Source organism: Populus alba, chromosome 1 (assembly GCF_005239225.2).
Source record: "Populus alba chromosome 1, ASM523922v2, whole genome shotgun sequence".
Taxonomy (NCBI): Eukaryota; Viridiplantae; Streptophyta; class Magnoliopsida; order Malpighiales; family Salicaceae; genus Populus; species Populus alba.
The window spans coordinates 25,227,670-25,240,448 of record NC_133284.1 but is presented as its reverse complement, the minus strand read 5'-3'; the positions used below and the strand labels follow the sequence as shown (position 1 = coordinate 25,240,448).

Sequence of the window (12,779 nt, the reverse complement as noted above, 5' to 3'; positions counted from 1 at the left end):
TGTTTTTTTTAATTAATTTTTTCATTTAATTTAGTTTATTAATGTTAATTTTTTTCTATTTAGTTATCAAACTTTCATGACACGGATTACGGGTCTGATGGGTTAACCCAGCTAATTCTGGGTTAAACCCGTAAATTTTTTTTTCCTATTTAGTTATCAAACTTTCATGACACGAATCCTAGATTTGACGGGTTAACTTGATTTGAAAGGTTAATCCAGTTAATTCAGATTTTTTTTCCATTTTCTTCATTAGTTTTTTTCTTCATGTAGGCTTTTCTTTCTTTGTTTTTTTTTTTTAATTAATATTTTTTTGTTTAGTATTTTTGTTTTTTTGCTTTTTAATTATTTTTTTAAAGTTAGTTTGTTAATATTAAGTTTTTTTTTTAAATTAATATTTTTTTGTTTAGTATTTTTGTTTTTTTGCTTTTTAATTATTTTTTTAAAGTTAGTTTGTTAATATTAAGTTTTTTTTTTAAAATTAATATTTTTTTGTTTAGTATTTTTGTTTTTTGCTTTTTAATTATTTGTTTTAAAGTTAGTTTGTTAATATTAAGTTTTTTTTTTCTATTTAGTTATCAAAATTTTATGACATTAATCCCAGGTTTGATGGATTAACCTGGTTTGACGGGTTAAACCAATTAATTCAAATTTTTTTTTTGTCATTAGTTTTTTTTCTTTCTATAGGTTTTTTTTCCTTTGTTTTTGTTCTTTTTAATTAATTTTTTTTGTTCATTTTAGTTTATTAATGTTATTTTTTTTTTTCTATTTAGTTATCACACTCTCATGACATGAATTTCAGGTTTGATGGGTTAACTTGATTTGGTGGGCTAACCTAGTTGATTCATATATTTTTTCTTTTTCTTTATTAGTTTTTTCTTCCAATTTCATCTTTAAATATTGTAATTAACTATAATTAAAAGACATCAATCTTTTTTCTTTCAATTTTATGACACGAATTCCAAGTTTGACGGGTTAAATCAGTTGATTAAGATTTTTTTTCTTTTTCTTAAGTAGTTTTTTTCTTTCAATTTCATCTTTTAATAACGATTTGATTAAGAATTAAACTTTATGATTTGTTTTGTTTGCTAGTCATTAAATTATTGTGATCTCATGAGGAGATTTTAGTGTACCCCTCCTTGCAAAACACTATTTATCGGAATAATGCTTTGTTTATTGTTTTTTTATTTCCAATTAATCTTTTTTTTTAATTTCATTCTATAATATTAATTTTTTTTTCTTTTTAATTATCACACTTTTATAACAAAACCTTGCAATCAGTCTCATATCAAAGGCTCCGGGTTTGATGTTGCAACCAAACTCACTTAAACTTGGTTGATGCAAGTTTAATATTATTATTAATATTATAAATATAACTTTTGGATCAGGAGTAACATATAGACCTAACACTCTTAGGTATAACTTTTGTAGAAAAAACATAATACTTTTAAATTTTAACTTTTTTAAATATTTTTTTTATATAAAAAAATTGACAAGCGGGGGCTTCTAATACACAACTAAAACTAGTAGCAAATGTTTTTTTTTTCCTGACCATTTTGTGGCTGCACGCAAATATTCTAGGTCACAATTATTATTATTATTATTTGTGGTACGGTCTCAACTCTCAAGCCATGTAGTCACAAAATCGGTTGCAAAGTTTTTTCTTTCCTTTTCCTTCTTCCTTAATGTTTGTTGACAGATTACTACCTGAATTTTGTGGTCATAATTAATCTATCATAAAGACCTTGGCCACAAATACCTAAAATTTCGCAGAGAAACTTTGGGACAATAATTTCGCAACATTTTTTGTTTTCCCTTTTGTTTACAAACTTTTGATTTATAAGGTTTTGTGATTATGATGAAGTCACAAATCAAGAGCTTTTTTTCTTGGTAGTGAAAGAAATGTTTGTTTAGCCATACTAACGAAAATATTAAAAGTTTAAATTTAATATAAATGTAGTAGGGGTTTGTTTGGATGTGTATCTCACATGTATAATATATTCAATATTTACATGTCTGCAATATGCTATGAGTTAGATTAAGAATTTTTTGAACATAACAAAAAAATATCAAGGTCATAAAAAAATTATTTTTTATTTTTATTATATCAGGCCCAACGAGTCAACCTTAAAATCTTATAATTCGACTACTCGCCTAGTCTGAGTTTAAAATTAAATGGTGTGATGTATTGCACTATACCATTAAACAGTTTTATCGACGGATTCATTTGGTCGGTGTGAGGCACACAAACCGTCGATAACATTTTTACCGACGGCCTCACCGACAGAATCCGTCCGTCGAAATAATGAATGTCGGTAATTTCATATTATGTTAGCAATTCTATCGGGGAAAAAAAAAACTAAACACTGATGGTATTACAGACGACGAAGCATGCCAAAAAAAATATTTTTTGTGAGAATTTTGTTGATGGAATAATTCCATCTGTATTTTCAATGGTAATTACCAACAAAATATCCATCGGTGATTGTGGCATGTACGGTAAATATTTCAGAACTCTTTGTCAAATACCGATAGATATATTCCATCGGTAATAGTAATGGTAAATACCGACGAAATATATCTGTTGGTGATTGTGGCATGGGTAGTAATGTTTTTACAACTCTCGATAAAATACTAACAGCCTGGTTCCATTTGGAAAGCCATTGGTATTTATTTAAAATATGTTTTTAAAAAGTTATTTATTAACAGTAAAAAAAACTTAATAACCAAATAAATTTGTATTAAACATTAAAAATGTAAAAATAATGTTAAATAATATTCATCCAAATATTAATTGCAAATTTAATGTTTTCTTAAAAAAATTAAACTAAAATAGTGGCAAAGCTGGAGGAGGAGGAGAAGGAGGCTGGTTATTCCTGAGACCGTATTGCCAAAAAGGGGCTGCATATGTATCATCACCCATCCTTGATCTAATCTCCATGATCATTTGATGGAGCTGATCATAATCCGTCGAGAGGCATTCATATTGTTGTTTTAAGGCCATCAACTCCTATGACTGGGAGCTTGATACTGATGAAGAACTTCCAATGATTAAGACACTACGGGTCGACCACAAGTTTTCAGACATAGTGTTGGAGAGCCCGTAGACCCGATTTTTATTAAGTCCACCAGACGATCCTACCTCCATCCATAAATTCGGATTGAAATCCTACCTCCATCTGGATTGAAATCCGGATGGAAATCCGGATGGGTCGAAGGATCGTCCCCATATCTCTCCCTCAACTAGCTATTATAAGTCTTATATATATTTTTTTAAAAATCATCATATTCAAATCAAGAAAATAATAACTTACGAAATAAAATGATTGAACGAACATATCACGAAGTGCTGAGCACGGTTGTCCACGAACTGTTGCACCCCCTTTTGGCGGTTTTGACTCTGCACGTGCGTTTCTACAAACAACTCCATTGGACTCGGCTCACGGCTAAAAGACGTAGCGTGGAAGGAAAAAAAAGTTGCAAGTTACATACATTTATCAGAAACAACAAATTAATTAATGATATATTTCATTTAAATTAATCTTATCATCCGCTTCGCATGTGAGCTGAACGGGATGGAGTCGCCGATGTAGATGGTCACCAAATTATGAATTTGCCGATTTTGATTGTTGGCGCTGGACTGTGAGCACCATGAGAACCGCTCAGATGTCATGTACTCAATATATTCCGCCCATATATCTCCCGAGATGAATGACGGTTTGAATTCCTGCCAAACTGTCACCTCATTCCATCCTTCAAGACCGTTATCCCTCATATATCTTTTTGTTTTTTTTTTTGGTGTCATACCAAAAATAATGCAACCTATTTCCATAGTAACGAATTAGAATTTAGAACATAAAATTATAAATAAAAAATAAATATTATTTTTGATGTTATCTAGTTGCGACGTGATTCTCTTATACCCTCTTAACAACATTGTTGTTCGCGCTATCCCACTAAAATTTATTCTATGTATATAAATAATTCATTTTAAATAAAAAATAGTACAAGATATAAAATTAAAAAAAATTATTTATTAAAAATAAACTGGAAATTAAAAGTTAGCACCTACCTGAAATCACTGAAACCAGGCATCAATATTAGGTCTCCACTCAAGATGTATGAAAACCTGACTCAGTTTAAACAATGAAATCTCTATCGATGATTTAAACGTCGATGTTATTGTCCTGTCAGCCTCAATGTTTGTGAACTTGAAATTAAATAAAATTAATAAAATATTAATTAGTTGTTCATAAATTATGTTATATATATATATATATATATATATAACTAAAACCTAAACAAACTTACATTGAGAGTTCATCCTTCCATTGTGCTCGGTACTTGCAAATGAATTGACCCTGCTGTGAAGGCACACCGCCTCTGTGCTGTGAAACCACGCTAGAAGCGGCAACATCACAAGTTAGCACAGATGTCTCACTGTGATCAAGACCTAAGAATATGTCCTTCTCGCTGCTAGAAGAATTAGCTACAACCATCTATTGACGACGTGCTGTAGATTTCATTCTATGTATCTACACAAATGTATACGAATAATTACATAATTAACATTGATTATTTAAAAAAATTTCGGCCGCACCTCTCCTATACTAGAAACTGCCCACAATTTTCAAACTTGCAATCTTTACAATAACCACAACCCAATTAACTCCATTTAAATATCTTATATACAACCTAACATCTATAGAAATTCAACATCTATATATTTTAAACTAACATCTATAGAAATGCATAAATGACAATTAAAATTAATTGAAATAATAAAAAACATAATTATCAATCAATAATAGAATAAATTTGAGATAAAACAATGAAATTTAATTCTTCATTTTCAATTACCATTTCAATGGAAAATTCAACAATAACAATTAAAAATAGACTAAATTATCAAATAATTATTACAATACAAACAATAAAATAATTAAATTTTCATTCAACACATATACACAAATTTATATGAATAATAAAATAATTAAATTCAATCATTTAAAAAAATTTGACAACACCTCCTCTGTATTAAAGACTACTCACAGTTTTCATACCTATAAATATTAATAATTACACAAATATTGCAAAATCAACTCTATACAACCTAACATTTATAGAAATTCAACATCTATATATTTTCAACTAACATCAATACAAATTCATAAATAACAATTAAAATTAACCAAATAAAATAAAAAAAAAACATAACAAAAAATAATATCATAAAATTAAGATAAAGTAATTAAATTTAATTATATATTTCAATTAACATTTTAAATGTAAATTCAACAATAACAATTCAAATTTAACAAAGTTTTCAAGGTATTATGGCAATACAAACAATAAAATAAATTTAATAAATAAAAAGAAAAAACTAAAGAACATTAGACAAAACAAACAATACACAAAACTAAAGAACACTACATAAGTTCAAAATAAATTTAGGAATAAAAAATGTTTACCTTAATAGTGTGTTGATTTTAAGATTTTATCTACAAACAATACACAAAACAAAGAACACCAAAAAAAATAATCATAATTAAAATTAAAAAATTAAAAAAATACAATAATAAAGAAAGAAGAATACATACCTTTTAATATGTTGAAAACTACCAACAAAACAATAAAACCTCTTGCAAATCACGAAATGCAAACGGAGTGGGGAGTGGAGAAGAGACATAGAAATGAAGAGTGGAGAAAAAAATGAACCAGAGAGGGGGGGGAGGGTTTTATATTACAATGTTTCTGACGGAATTACTGACGGAACATTGAATAATATTTTTTTGGGTGGTGGCATTAAATTCCGTTGGTATTTAATTGATATTTGCACCAAAAATTTCAAAAATCCCTCTAGATTTTTCGCATCTGTCGGGAATCTTGTGTCAGAGTACAGGTGCATCAAAAAAATCCATCAGTAACTATGCCGACCGACCAGACAGTATGACAGGCGTGCGCCTTGGAATATGCGCCATCTGTCAATGAATCCATCGGTGAGTGTGGCAAGGGCTGTAATGTTTTTGCAACTCTCAGTAAAATACTAACGGGTACCGATCCGTCGGTATAGCCGTTGGTGAGAGTGGCAAAATTTTGTAATTGTTTTGCAACTCTATGTAAAATATTGATGAGTACCATTCTGTCGGTATAGCCGTTGGTAAGTGTGGCAAAATGTTGTAATTTTTTTTCAACTCGGTATAATACCAACGAGTTCCATGTTGTCGGTATAATTGTCGGTAAAACTGTCAATATTTTTGCAACTTCTTTTTGTATGCCTGTCTATCCTCTTGTATAAAATCTTGAATTGCAAACTTACAGTACGCACAACGCAATAAGAAGAGCTAACAATTAAAGAAGAATAACTATTTCACCAAAATATCATCATTAATATTATATTATAAAAATAAGGCTTTACAACATATTTAGCAAGAATTTTCATCTTTGTCCTCAATTGAATTGTTATCAGCTTCATCACACTCTTCAATGTGGTTATCAACTTCTTCATCAACATTCTCTAGTCTACTAGAGCTCAAAACAACATTCAACTCCTTTGCGTCTACATCAACAAGACTATCGTTAAAAACATGAAAATTTGAATTTTCTTCTAAGTCAATCGAAGGAGCAACTCGGTATGGTTCAACCAACTCACTAACTTGAAAGACTTCATCTATCACACTTGTGTCTTCATTCTCATCCTAAACAACCTCGACACGACTCCTGGGTTTGGTTTTTAAAACGAATAACCAATCAACTCTTGATCGGTCCTTTCTAAAGGAAGGGTTGTATGTGTAATAAACTTGTTGGCATTGTTTTGCGAAAACAAAGACATCGTTTACGTTGCGATGTCTAGCTTTTGAGTTGATTTTGACGAGACCATAGTGATGATCTACTCTGATTCCTCTGTCAGTTGTGTAATACCAATAGCATTTGAATAAAAACACTCTATTTTGCTCGCTATGATATTGCAGTTCAATACCCTCTTCCAATCTACCATAGTAGTCAACTTTAAACTGACTAGAAGTCGATCCCTTAATACAAACACCGATGTTATATGTCTTTCTTCCATACTTGTATTCTTCAGTATGAAAGACATATTCATTGACAAAATACTTGTTATAACACTTGACTTTTCTTTTGAGGCCCAAGCTTAGTAAAGATGGTGAAATAACATCACTGCCTCCCATTTAATGAACCTTGTATATCGAATACAACAATAATCAATAAACAGATATTATGTAATATTGACATACAATTAATTACATTGCAAGAGATAATGAGTTTGTGATAGGAATTACATGTTTTCTAAACCACGTGGCAAAATGTTCATCTTGTAATTGAAAGATTTAGGATTCGGTCAGCTGTGAGTTATTGGACAGTAAGTATCATCGATGTTGCCTGCAAGGTTGTTCCAAATTATATGAGTTTATGGTATCATAATATATAAATAGTACACTCTTGATAAAGTTTAAGTCGAAGATCTACTTACTTAATTAAAGGTCTTAACTCATTACAGTTAAATAGGACATAATTGTGTGCTTGTCTGAACTCTATTTTAGACAAATATCTTCCCCTCATGGCATTTTTTGGTGTGGGTTGTCTAGGATTAAAGAATATTGACAAGTTCCCACTTGAAAGCACTTCACCACCATCATCATGTCGTGGATCACTGTTGATCCTCGTTCTCAAATGAGGTTCGAAATAGTATGAGATAAATGTTGAGATCTCCTCTACAATATAGGCCTCACATATTGACGCCTCAACATGCACCTTATTCTTAACCTTTTTTTTTTTTTAAGATTGAACAATTACATGTATATACATACATACATACATATATATATAATTAATAAAAAATTATCAATTAAAAAAATGAAAAAACATTTAATTATGAATTACATAGCAACTATAATATCTAACATTTCGAATGGATACATCCATCTGTACTTCAACGATAAATGTACGGGTAAATGCTCCATTCAGTAAAAAAAATAATGGAGGGAATATCATTTTCAAGTTTGCATATTGTCTCGATGATATTTGTTTCAAGCCTTTCGATGTGATCAACATTCAACTTGCTGGAGCATATATCTCTGAAGAAATGACTAATCTCCGTGAGTGCATCCCATATCCCATTTGGCAACAAATCACGAAAGCTAATGGGATAAGTTTTTGCATAAACACATGGCAATATACATACATACATACATATATATATATATATATATATATATATATATATATATATAATTAATAAAAAAAATATTAATTAAAAAAATGAAAAAACGTTTAATTATGAATTACATAGCAACTATAATATCTAACCTTTCGAATGGATACATGCATTTGTACTTCAATGGTAAATGTACGGGTAGATGCTCCATTCAGTAAAAAAATGATGGAGGGAATATCATTTCAAGTTTGCATATTGTCTCGATGATATTCATTTCAAGCCTTTCGATGTGATCAACATTCAACTTGCTGGAGCATATATCTTTGAAGAAATGACTAATCTCCGTAAGTGCATCCCATATCCCCTTTGCAACAAATCACGAAAGCTAATGGGATGAGTGTTTGCATAAACACATGGCAATCATGACTGTTCATTCCATATAATTTGCATTCCTCTGTATTAACCAACCTTGATATGTTCGAGGCATGTCCATTGAGGAAACGCAGACTCTTAAGCCATTTGTAGACTAGTAGTTGTGCATTTTTCTCTAACACGAAGCTTACTCTTGGTTTTATGACCCGTGACACATCACAAACCAACTTCATATTTTTACTATTACAGAACAACGCTACATCCAATCTAGCCTTGATGTTGTCCTTTGTCTTCCCCTTCACACTTATGATGGTGTTAAAAATGTTCTCAAACACGTTTTTTTAATGTGCATGTCATCTAGGTTATGGTGGAGAAGATTGGTCTTCTAATAATGAAGCTTCCAAAAAATACTTTGCTTCACCCAATTGTGGGTCAAACCAAAACCAAGAAACTTCTGCTTAGCTGATTGGAGACCAAACACATTGTCACCATACTCTAACATAACATCATGCAATTCTTCATCAGAAAGACGCGGGGGTGCAACATCCTTTTTGATACGGTTCAGCCTTATGATACGACCCAAGTAAGGTCAGATTAATCTGACCTTACTTGGGTCGTATCATTGGGCTGAACCGTATCACTTTTCAACTCTACCAACAAATAAATCATTTTAGTTCTTTCTATACTTGTGATTTGGTGGCAAGAAATGATAGTGATAGTAAAAAAATGAAGCTTTACCCTCGTTTGTTAGCGTGAATGCCTTGTTGTTCTCCATACAATATGTACATGCTAGTTTTCCATGCATGCTCCAACCAAAAACCATTCCATAAGCTGGGAAATCATTGATAATCCACATCAAGGCCGCTCTTATAACAAAATTTTGTTTCCTCGAGATATCATAAGTCAAAGCTCCAGAGGACCACAACTGCATCAACTCATCAATCAACGGTCAAAGACAAACATTTATATTCCGCCCCTGACTACTCGGACCTGGTATGACCATAGATAAAAACATGAACTTCAGCCTCATACACATCCCTGATGACAAGTTATTAACCATCAGTATGGCCAGCCAACAAGAATAAGGAGCAGCAAATGACCTGAATGAGTTGAATCCGTCTGTACACAACCTAAATGCATCGATTCTTGTTTTGTTGGAAAGCTAAAAAAATTTCCCATAACTTTCATGAAGACTATTTATTCAAATTCTGACATTAGCGATGATGTTTTATTGAGACAAGAAGATAAAGATTATCACCAAGTCAAAATGTGACCACCCACTTAACAATTAGTCAACAAATCAATAGTTCTAAATTTGGGCTTATAAAAAAAGGCATTTGCCATGCATTTAGATATTTTGGTGTTCAAATCAATATCACTCTTTTTATTTGTATTTTGTAATCTTTATTTTTATTTTATGTTATATAAATCTCTTGTTTATGCTTTTCATTTCCTTTACTATATACTTAGTTAACTTATATCATGTTTATGTTCTTATATCGTTTTATTTTCATTTCCTCGAGTTTGATGTTTTAGGGGTGAAAATATCTTCTTTTTAATATAATCAGTCCTTTATCACATATCTCTAAAGACCAATTAGGTTTTTTAGTGACTATAATACTAGGGAGCAACTCTTGTTTTTAAAAGTTTAGACCTTTTTTTAAAACAACATAAAAACTCGATTCTTTTTTTCAGGACATTGCGATGTTGAGTGTGACACTAACCATCCCCATTATATATGGACGGATCCTTTAATATCGAGAGGAATAACGTTGGGATAGTGATCATAAGTTTAAAGGGCAAGTTTTTGAATATGGAGTTTGTTTTGAGTTCCTAGACACCAATAATATATCAAGATCTAAAGCCCTTCAGTGGGTTTAGTCTCGTGGAAACCTTGGATACATACCCCCTTCGTATTTACAGTGACTCTAGTTGGTGGTCGGCCAATGCCAAAAGCTATATAAGGCTAGGGAACTTACCATACTTAAGTATTTTATAAAGTTCAAGTTCACTTCTTAAAAAGCGATAAAGGTAAAGAGATCTGCTTTGTCCATTTACTAATGGAAGACAACAATTGAGTAGGTCTTCTATCAAAATTTGCAATCTTCAACTTTATGAAGCTCTCTCTGGATGTGTGGATTGAAATATTAGAGAGAACAAATGTTGGAGACTGTAAGATAGTGACTGCCCTAATCATTATTCATGAGGATTAGAAAGCATTTATCAAACATTACATACTCACTTTTGGGTAAAAATGAGGTCATTTTCCTAGCTAGGTAAAGAGCATGATTTTACTCGGTCAATGATGTCCTATACCAAAGTTTCATCTTAGTTTCTCTACTTAAACATTTATCTCCTGGAAAAAAAAAAAAAAAAAAAAAACTCTTATAATGTAAAGGAGATCCATGAGGGATGTGATGCCTTTATGTGAGCCCTAAAGCTTTTGCTGTCAATGCTATCCGAGTAGGTTTCTATTGGATAATCATACTTTATGATGCTATAAATTTGGCTAGAATATTTGAAAAGTGCCAAAGACTTACCTCAGTCTCCCGCCAACATTCTATAAGATAATCGTTACAGCTTTTCCTTGATTTTTCTTATATGGGGAATGAAAATCTTGGGCCCCTTTTCTAAGGCCCCACAGGTAACAAATAGTTTATCTTGGTGACAATGAACTACTTCATCAAATAGGTGGAGGCTAAAGCCTTGACAAATATAATTGTTAATAAAGTGATCTTATTCTTGTCAAAGAATATCATGTATTAATTTAGGCTTCCTAAAATCCTCATAATCTATAATAAGATGCAGTTTGGCAATCATAGGATGAGAAAACAATGCCAAAGACTCCATACTAATAATAGGTTTTATTTATTGTCGTGCCCTCAAATCAATGGTCAGGTCGAGCTCACCAATAAAGTTATACTTAATAAGCTTTAAAAAAAGATCAAAGAAGCCAAGTTAGAATTAGTAAAACTATATAATAAGATTTTATGGGCTTACAAAATGACATAAGAAATTACTAGGGAAACCCTATTCCTTTTTTACTTATGGTATTGAGACCATGATACTAGCTAAAATTTAGTGCCCAAATTTTATATTCACCCATTACTCTCCAAAAGAAAAAATGAGTAGGGATTGAAGACCAACCTATTGAGAAATCACCACTTTCCATACTGATTGGTTGTAAGAATAAAGGTTAGTAATAGTTGTGAATACTTTATTTGAAATGAACACATCCAAGGTTGCAAATCCCCTAAACACAGTGAGGAACTCATTAAATGAGTCCCTCAATGACTTTGACTAAGCACTTTCATCACATGAGGCCCTCACTTCTGCTTTGTTAGTCACCATTTGTTACTTATTTATTTCTTGACAAGCTTCCTGGGTCTTTTTGGACTAAGAGCTGGATGTGTCCATAATTTTAACATTGTCTCTTTCAGCCTCGACCTCTTCTCCCTTATATTCCTTCTCCAAAAGCCGAATCTGTAACCAAAATAAAATAAAAATAAATGATAAATGTTGTAACCCAACTTTTGGCCCATTAGCTTTTAATTTAATTTTACGGGGTTTAAAATGTAAATTAAAATTTCAGAGATTATTTCGATGAAAAGTGTGATTTGTCAGCTTGCACAAAAACTAAGGACTACAATGTGCTTTTGTCATTCTATCATTATCTTCAAGATAATGACAATTATCCACTTTCGAATTTGATTCTTAATCAAATTCAAACTTTAAAGAAAAGAATGAGTTTGATTGAAACTTTATTTCTCACATGCGATGGAGCTCTTGCACTATAAATATAGATTCTTGTGCATGCAAAAATAGGATTTAGAAGAAACCCTAGAGGAAGGCCATTATCAGAAACCATCAAACGAAAAAACATAAATCAGAAAAGAGGAGGGGGTGGCGGAACCTACACTAACCGCTGCCCCCTTCTCAACCTTTCCCTTTTCTTCTTTCCTGGCCTTTAGAATCGACTTTCAACTCATCCCTTTTCCCCCTCAACTCATGCTTGTAACCCAAACTCATCAAAATATAAAAAGAAAATAACATCTTTCGTCTCCCTCATCTCACAGACCCAACAGAAAAGGACCCCCTTCAACCTCCAAAGGCTACCATATAAGCTTTCATCTGGTGTTGTAGGAGAGGCCTTTGTATCCTCTTTCCCCCAATCTAGCATGAACTTCTTCTCTATGACACAACAACAACATCATCCCTCTCCCTCACGGTTGACTCC

The 12,779-nt window shown here is 31.6% G+C and overlaps 1 pseudogene; it reads right to left on the bottom strand.

Moving 5' to 3' along the window:
• Positions 1–2,824: 2,824 nt before the first annotated feature.
• The window catches only part of LOC140954870 (uncharacterized), a 45,893-nt pseudogene continuing 35,938 nt past the window's right edge, over positions 2,825–12,779 (bottom strand).